The sequence below is a fragment of the Athene cunicularia genome (assembly GCF_003259725.1).
Source record: "Athene cunicularia isolate RWA chromosome 3 unlocalized genomic scaffold, athCun1 chr3_part1, whole genome shotgun sequence".
Taxonomy (NCBI): Eukaryota; Metazoa; Chordata; class Aves; order Strigiformes; family Strigidae; genus Athene; species Athene cunicularia.
Window position 1 is genome coordinate 103,218,865 of NW_020799097.1, and position 9,622 is coordinate 103,228,486.

The window sequence follows — 9,622 nt, forward strand, 5'->3', positions numbered from 1 at the left end:
GAACCATCTTCGTGCTTTTCTTCAGCCTGCTGTTAGGGGTAACGCTTCAGGAGTGGTGGTGGAATATCCCTGTTGTGCCTGATGCTACTGCACCACAACATCTTCCCTGATAAAACACAGAGGAAAGAGCTTCCACTTATGCAGCTGTGAGGCAGGTTCTCATGGGTTCACAAGTTGAGCAGAACAAAAGAGCTGGAAGCTGCTTCCTGGTGGAGATAGGGTTTCTTTTGTGTGTGCTTTGTTTTAAAGAGAGAAATGAACTGTTTGGAGGCCATAAAAGTGTTTTGACTATCTGATGCTTCCAGAAGAAGGTGGTCTGCAAAGCCACATCTGTTCAGAGCTGGCTCAGTAGCTGTCTCCAGGGAGGAAGGCAGAAGACATCTGGCATACAATGCTGCACAACTTAAAATGACAAACTCCTCATTCTTATGAAATGAGTCCTGGCATAGCTAATGTCCACACAGAGCAGTCATCAATGTCGTTCACTTCCAAACTCTGCAAATTGCTCAATGATTTTCTCAAGGCTTGCTGAGGTAAGGAGTAAGAGGGCCAGGAGAGGGCTTGAGATAGTGAAGACACAGAATCTTGTTAAATAGATAGGATTTTACTGCTGAATAAGAAGTTAAACTTAGATCCAGGACCTCAGTGGCAGATGCTGGAGATCAGACAAGTTCTTGGTTAACAGATGGTGGAAGACTGTCAATTTCATTTACTGCTGTTCTAAAGCAGTGGCTTTTAAGCTCCTGTCAGTATGTAAACCTCAAAGGTTTCACCCCTGTAGATGATCTAGCAGTTAAGGGCTTTTCCTCAATCATTCTTTTTCAGATTGATAGGGATGGCTGATATTTCTTAGACAAAGCACTTTGTTTTCAAAGGCATCTTTTTAATTGCTTTTCTGTCTTAAGGGACATGTTGAAATAAAACTCCAGTCAAACTGAATAGCTTCAACACCAAAGATGCTTGTGTTTGTGTAATGCTTCGTCCTTTGGAATGGTTTCTGTTTCATCTGTTGGATATCAAATAGTAAAATCAATTAGGGCACTTTCATCAAGCCTTCACGTGACCTCATGAGTACAAATGGCTTCCAAGAGGCACTTCAGAAGGTGATTTTAGAAACACTCACAAAAAGCACTATTTCTTCACAGTGCCTCAGTCATTTCAATAGCCCATTCTCTCATTCCAATGAATGAATATTTTTGGCATTATTTTGCAACATTTTCTTAGTGTTTCTTAATTCTGTTTTCAATATATGTGGTGTTAATTGTGAACTGCTAACCAGGATCAGACTTGCATTGTGGTTTGATACCACCAGGATTTCTTACAGATGTGAATGTTCCCGGAAGTAGCTAAATAATTAATAGAAATAGTTCACTTAAAAGATACACTGGTTACACTTCTTATTAGAAACTTAATGCATAGTTTAGAAATAGCTAAACATACAGCCTGCTGATGTTATGTACTGATTGGGTCTTTAAGTCATGTCTATTACAGGTACGTGTGATCACACGTAGAAAGTAACAGAGGGTTGTTTGCCATAGTTTTAAAACCCGTTTGAATACTGAAGTACTTAAAGATTCCACTAGCCATTTATGAGCCTTTTATAAACTGTATTATGAATGTAATCTTGGAGGTTGTGACTGAGAGCCTGTGGCTACTCAATCACTTTGTTGCTTTTAACTTTGTTTTTCTATTCCAGTAAAGGAGGACATTCCCATTCTTGTTCAGAACAGAAATACATACAAGTGTTTGCTTAATCTGAGCAAAATGGTAGCGAAGATCCTTCTTGATTATGTGGATGTTTGCATTGATTTTCAGATTGTGTATGTTTTATCTTAAGAGGATTTTCTTTGTTTTTCAAGTAATCCATAAATTACAAAGTTTGTGGGCAATGATGTGTTAGAAGAGTAGGAAGCTGTGGGTACAAATACAGGTGTCAGCAGTCCTGGGCCTCATTCTCAGTTCTGCCAATGGCAGAGACTTCCAAGAATATGTTTTTGAAGCAGCCTTATATGTAGGGTACCCTATGCCCAGGGACAAATACTGGTCTTTATCCACTTCAGGAAGGGTGCCTGAAGTCAGGCAGCTGAATGAAATCTGTTACTAGGGGGCTGAGTACCTGAGCTTACTGCTTTTTGTAATTGAGACTTTGACATACCTGCCCATAACACCCATACAGTCGCTACCTCGCAGTGCTCCTTGGAGATGAAGGGTGATCAAAACCGCATGGTTAGCTTTTCCACCACTGTGTAGGTCTGCTTCCTCAGTAATACTCCCAGTGAGTTTCAGAAGCACTTAAGGTTCGTATGTAAAGGATGTCACCAAGGTACGTGTTGGTAACAGTAGTGTAGATTTGTATACAGTTGGTTTTTAGGGGAGTACCTGCTGAAATCTTGTTAAGTGCTTATGAAGGAAGTGAGTTTTTTATTAAGAAAAGGCTTCAGAAAATTCTAAAGTGGGTGTCACTTCATAAGAGAAAAAGACAATGAAGAGTTTTCAGAACCTTCAGGCAAGACCCTCAATTTAATGGCTTCTTACTCTGCCAAAATAATTTATTAGACCTAAGTGTAAATATACTTCCAGTAAAAACATTGATCAAACAAATCCAGCTCAGGGGGATGATATATTGACATTCATTCTTGTGGATTGTGTTAGCAAAGGGACCAATCAGGCCTTGCAAGAAGTTCAACACCTTTCTGATGTTGTACCAGTGTGATCAGCAGGTCAGATCAGGATTGCCACCAGTGCCACTGCTGTTCTCTCCACCTGTTATATTAGTTTTATTGCCCCCCCCCCTTTTTTTTTTTTCTTTTAAACTGCTAGAGCATTTTTCTAAGTTTTAGTGTCATTGCCTAGGATTAAAGCAGAAGTGAAATACATTTTTTTGTAAAGAAGATAGTTCAAGAAAGAGGGGAAATTAATTACCTGTGTGTCTGTCTATAATGCCAGTATTATGCTTACCAGAGACAGTTGTCTTCGGTTCTCATTCACTTCAGTTACAGTTGAAGCATATTGCTGGACCATCTGCCCTGTGATGACTTAATTTCTTTTGATTTCTTAAGAGACTGGAGTAATGAGTCTGTGGACTCAGGTCCTTTATGTGAGATGGTACTGGATCTGACATCTTCATTGTCAGCCAGTGTGTAGGCTTTTCTAAACTCTGTTTTGACTGTTAATGAGGTGGATGTTCAAACTGATGCATCTGTGAGAGTAGGCATTTCACCTGTCATTCAGTCTGTCTCCATGATGGAGTAGTTTAAAAGTTAATGTCCAAAGGACAGATTGAGCTTTGATATGTTTAATGAAGATAGTTCTCCCATTCTTGGTACCTGTTCTTCTCTGTTGTTCTTAAATCTTGTTTGCACAATACCTTTCTCTTATTTTCTAGAAAATATAGGACTTCTGAATTTGTGCAAAATAATCACAATTCTTTTGATCTTCCTTATGCTTTTAAAGATATTTGTCGTTAACCCACAGCCTTCCTTGGACGATAGGGGAGGTGCTCTCAGGTGGTTCTTCTCAAACCATCTGTCAGGAAGGGTATAGTTTGATCAGCCATTCAAGAATACTGCTTTCATTGATATCAGTAGACAGCCATAGAAAATGGGTTTAAAAATGTGTAAGGCTGAGAGGCAACGTGAAGATCTTCTCTGGAGCCAGTTTGGTGAGTGCAGCACAAAACCTGGGTATTACATGAGTTTTGAGGGTTTTTTGGGGTGTGGTGTGTTTGTTTGTCCTGAGGTCATGCAAAACAATGCATTACTTTCTGTAAACTCACTTGGATCATCTTGAACAGGTGTTGCTTAACCATTAGCAAAAAACATTTCTGAAGCTGTATTAGCTTATTAGAGCTTTTCTCTGTGCAGACTGTGCAGGCAGCTTGTGAAGAAGACAGGACTCCAGACCCAAGGCTGTTTGTTTTTCATAGCTGCAGAATATGACTTAAAATATGGCATTACGGGATGGTCCCATTTTTGAAGTTGCTGCCAATTAATTTTGCTCTATACGTAATCTTTTTAAAACTTCAGCGTTGGAGTCTGGGTGCATATTCTGCCTTGGTTTACATAATTCTAATTTGTTGAATAAACTCCTGTAGATGCTCTGTTAGGAATACAATATTTATAGGTATCAGTTGAGTGTTACTTAATGAGATAGAACCCAAATCATCATCACTGAGCAATTCAGAAATAGAAGGCAACAGCTGTAATACTGAGAAAAAGATGCAGGTCAGGAGTTCGAACATTTTGATTAAAGGGATGACTTTATTGTCTTTACTTTGTCATGCTTGCTGTAAGTACATGTCAAGACCCTCTGGTATATAAAACACTGTGCTTATATTTCTGCCTTTTTAAATTATTTTTTTTAGTTAGTGAATCTGATCATTTTCTTCTGCTGATATTTAAGTCTTACTGGCTTTAGTGGAAACAGGATTTCCTGTGGTGATTAAAACCACAGGTGCTAGGATTAAGGAAGGCCTTTTTTTGGTGGTACATAAACTAAAACTGGAATGATACAGAGAAGATTAGTGTGGCATCCTCAGGGCTGACAAGCAGATTTGGAAGAGCACATGAAGGGATCAAAGTCTGGGAGGTGCAACCATGGAGGAACTTCTCTGGCATTCACAAAATTTTTATCAAGACTTTAGTCTTAACTGATTTAAAGATGGGAACTGGCTGTTGGAAGCAAAAAGCAAAAACGTCTTTGGATGCAGCACTGATGTGTGCAGCCTTTATAGAAAACATGCATAATTTTAGGGTATATGGTTTAGACCATTAATTGTTGCACTTGCTTCCCTAGACCCCCTAATGTACCAGCTGTGCCCTTTGGAGAGAGAGGGCAACTTTGCTACAGGGAGGCTATTTTTGGGGTTATCAAATCCAAGACACATAGGATGTGGATAATAACCCTAACACTGAAATACAGACTGATGGTCATGCTCCTTTCTGTTCCCATTTTCCTCTTACCGACAAGACTTTTTTTTTTTTTTTTTAAGATGTCTTTTGTTAAGGTACAGTTTTAAACACACAGACTATACACTGCTGTGTGGACATTACAGCTTGCTGTAATACTGCATTCTCTCTCGATGGTGGAGGTGGAGGTGGTGCCATTCCATAAGATCACAGAGGTGATTTGGCTTTTTGGACCGGATCCTGTTGAGTACTCTCTTGTGATTGTTTCCACTGAAGTTACTGAATCTATTTGTAGGAATGAGAACTTTTTTTACATCTATGTATGTATGTGTTTATATAAAAATATATATTCATAAAATATATAAAAATAGGTGTGTATCTAAAAGTATCTATAAACTATATATATAAAAATAAAAGTTCTCATTCCTACTATATATAATACATATTATATATTCATTCCTATAAACTGTAAAAAAAATAAACGTTCTTGTTCCTACAAATAGGTTCTCTCTCTACATATATATCAGAAACATAACTTTGATTTGCAAGTTGACAAGTAGTTACATATGTATATGTATATATGGATAGCAGTCTTGCGTGTCAAACAGCATGTTCTATAAAATAGCCTTTATCTTCTGGAACATGAGTGTTGCCAGAGTGGGCTGTGGTTGTGTGAAATACAATCCTAGGGGCAGTGGGGCTGCTTGTGTTAGTAAGGTCAGGAGGAAGGATTGCTTTCAAATTCATCCAGGCATTACTGCGCACACTAATGAAATGTGCAGCACAGAAGTAGGAACTTCTGCTTCACTAAGGATAATAAACAGTAAAATCTAAGGTTTTATTATGGTATATATTACGATTTTCCATTATTTGTCATCTCCTCTTTGCCTCACCTTTATTAGGTGCCACCTTGGCTCTGCGAGTTGAACCTCAGTACATTTATGTACATGTATTTTTATAAAAAGGAGAATTCAAAAGTTTTTTTTTCCCTAGCACCCTGCATCAGAATAACTGAGATTCTACACGACCACAGTTACGGCTGCAGATTTCTGTGAGTGCCACAAAGAATTAATTGTGCAATCATCCTGCACTCGTCATCAGTGTGAGAGTTTACAGAAGTCACCTCTTAACTTTTAAAAGTTATTCCTCTTCCAACAATGTTCTTTAGTTTATGAAATGTGGCCAGCCACCTTACTTAATGACCTGGTCGTCAGCAGTTTTAGAAAGATTATTGCCTTTGTATTTCACACAGCACATTTGCGTATAACCAAAACAATCTAAAAAGAAACCACAAATTGTAAAATCCTGACCACGTAATTTTTAAGTTAATAGGAAACATGAAACCTTTACGTTTAGTGAAGTAACTTTCCAGGTGTCCCTGTTTTTCTAATAAACAGTTACTGTTTATTAAAAAAAAAAAATCAATATATAAAAAGACAGTATTGTATTGAATTAAAAGCTCCAAAACAGATAAGTTCTGTTCTTTCCCTGTATGCATGCTAAGGGCCCATTCCTGCTTTTTGACTTACAAAGCTTCCACTGACAGCAGCCCCACGGGATAAGGCCATTCCGTATAGGTGGAGGGAACAGATAAGTGTAAGTTGAGTTAAACTTTAGTGCCTGATAATCCCAGCAGCTTTTGAAACTAACAGGTGATCATGAGACAAAAACTATTTTGGAATGAATCAAACATAAAAAGCTTTTCAGGCTAAAATGCAAAGCCATAATTGGGATGATTTTGACAGATGTATCAGTCCTGGAATTTAAAGGTAGAACGTGGGAACTGGATTGCCTGTGCAGAAGGGCACATGATTATTGAATTCTGATGATATTTACTCATTATGTAGCTTTGTAGAGTGCGTATCGTTTGTCTCTGTAATTTCTGACAATTTTTGATTGCTACTTCTGTGTGTTGCTCACTTCAGCAAGGTAGAAGTGGTGCATATTTAGAGTCTAGTTTGCAGGACAGAAAATTAAAAAAAAAAAAAAAAATCCTTAAATTTGCAGGGGAGAGATTTTAGAAATGCGATCAGGTATATCATGATGTATACGTTCCAGATTTTTTTCCATTTACAAAATGGAAAGTTGGGGTTTATGAATGTCGATGTGTATTTGAATGATTTGGCTAGCGGGCAGGTGTCCCTGGGGTGAGCTGGAGCGTCTCAGGCACGTGCGATGGGCCTTCAGCAGCTGCTGAGGGATGTAGCTCAAGTGGCTGGGACTTTTGAAATGGAGAAGCCAAAGCCCATATCTGCTGCTGCCCCCAGGAAGTTCTGCTTGGCAAAAACATCACCATGGTGATACCAGAAAGTTTTAGGGAATGGAGCTCTGTTGCAGTAGTGGGTCAAAACGGAGAGCTGCACCCAGGTAAGCCTGACACCCTGCGTTGTTTCGAATGAGAACAAACCCAAGATTTATTTTAACTTTTTTTCCTAGCTGGTCTGAAAGACTGATGAAACGTTGCCAAATCAGAAGGAATCTCAGCAACTTTCAAAATCTAGTCAGACTGGTTTGCTGTCAGCCTCCTGGATCTCTGGTGGCTTATGTAGAGGAGCTTTGGACCTCTAGCACCTGCAGCTGCGTGGGCAGCCTGGCCAGCCGGGCACCGAGCACAGGGGGTTTGATGGCTTCCAGTAGGGCATCTCTCTAAGGCTCCAGGGTTTGTGAATGACACTGAAAAGTTTGGGTTTGGTTTGTTGGTTTGGGGGGTTTTTTGTTTGTTTTTGTTTTTTTTTTTTTCCAAATTGGAATAAAAATAAACTTGCAAGAATCAAACCACTGTGATCTGGCAGGGCTGTGTCTGCAGAGGTCTCCTGAGAGATGGTGGGAAGTTTCCTACAGACAGAAGGTGTCGAGCACTGTCCTCATGGCTGTTCTGAAGCTCCCGAGGCAAGTGGTGGGCAGCGTGTTTACAGCAGAGAAGTGTTATGGCGCCGTAGGTGCTGTGTAAGGATTTTCTCCATGGTCTCAGCTGGAGCTTTTGGAGGAAATAATCTAATAATCCTTTTCTTTAGAAGTATTTGTGGTTGAGGTACCTCGTGTAACAGCCAATTCCTCAGCTGGTTAGTGGCAGCAGAGCTGTGAGATGTAACAGCTCGAGGAACTGTCCCCTTCATTTTGTACAGGTGTGTTGTAGAAGTGAAACCAGCTGTCTACACCTTGAGCTTGCTTGTTTATTTGAGTAATTTTGGAAACATTGCTGTTCCTGATGCTGCAGCTGTGTTTTTGAGGTCAGTAGGAGCAGGACATTGACACAGGACATTGACACATACAGCAGTAAAAGGGTGAGTTGTGGCCTTGCAGGAGTTCATGGATGTAAGTGGAAAGCACCAATAACTCTGCATCAGGAAGATGCTGTCTTGGTTGTGTCCACAGTGCTGTCCGTACCCGTGCAGCATTAAAGAATTGAGTAAGTTTACATACCTGTAAATAATACATTTTCTTACCTTGTGCACCTCTCGGAGGATCTCATCTTTGCTGTACCCACAGCAGCACTAGGTTAGCTGGCTCTGTTGGTGCACGATTCCCCTAGAGCAAAGCCCTGCAAATGCAAGCAGCGTGCAGCAGCTCCATGCTGCTGGGCACCTCCATCACCCCAGCACACAGCCACAGCCCCTCAGAGGAGGCGCTTTTCCTTGCAGACGTGCTAGGAAGGAAAAGCTTGCTTTTAATTTTGGGGCTGCTATTTCCAAGCTTCAGAATACATTAGAACGTTTTGCAGAAAGAAGATGGTTCCTGAGATGTGGTCAGCTGGAGAAAGTCTTTGGTGGTGATAGGCCGCCCTATGCCTTACACGCTTCTCCTTGTGCTTTCAGAGGGATCCCCATCACCCTCCCTCATTTTTGTTCTCTGTGTTTACCATAGGCAATGGCCTAGCTGTACTGCTCAATGCCTGTGGCTCTTCGAGTACCTCTTCTACATGTTGCTTTGTCTCTGGAAACAAAGCAGGGGTTCTTCAGAAACAGCCTTGTATCACTGGCAAGCAAAAGCTGTGACGACTCAATTCAGAAAGGAATACCGGGCTAAAATGGGTGAGAGTATGGTAAAAGGCGACTTGACCACTTATAAATTTGCTGTGTAGGGGTAACAAATGGATTGTGAAGGAAAAGCTTTATGGCATAATGTTGAGGGATGCCCAGTAGACTGCCGATTAATTTCCCTCAGGTAGAGAGGGGCAGCTGCCGTCCTGAGGTCAAAGCACCAGACGTTCCCCATCCACGCGTGCCGGAGCAGGCAGGGATGGAGACTGTGGTGTTCGTTGTGGCCAAAAGAGGCAGCGGAAAAATTGAATTACAGGCGCAGCCCAAGCATTTGGGGCTTGAGAGTTTCTGTCAAGTGCAGATGAGGATGTATTTACACACTTCCGACAGACGAGGAGACCTCGGGAAGGAGCAATACTCCTCTCTCATCCCCCCCACCCCACCCCCTCCGGCGGGTAGCACCGATTACCGAGCCGCCTGTCAGCGGGGAGCGATGAGTGGCCCGAAACACACTTGGAGGGGAACCCCAGGAGCCCGGTGCGGGGCAGCGCAGGGCCCGGACCCCCGGCGGCCGGTGCCCCGGGCACATCCCTGCCCTCTGCCCCGGCAGCCCCGCACGGAGCCACATCCGAGCCCTTTCCAGGAGGCGCGTAATTCTGCCTCTCGAGGCAGGGTGCTTGGGGGCCAATGACTTTAATCATAGGTGCGAGAGACATGAAAGCCTTATTGAAAAAA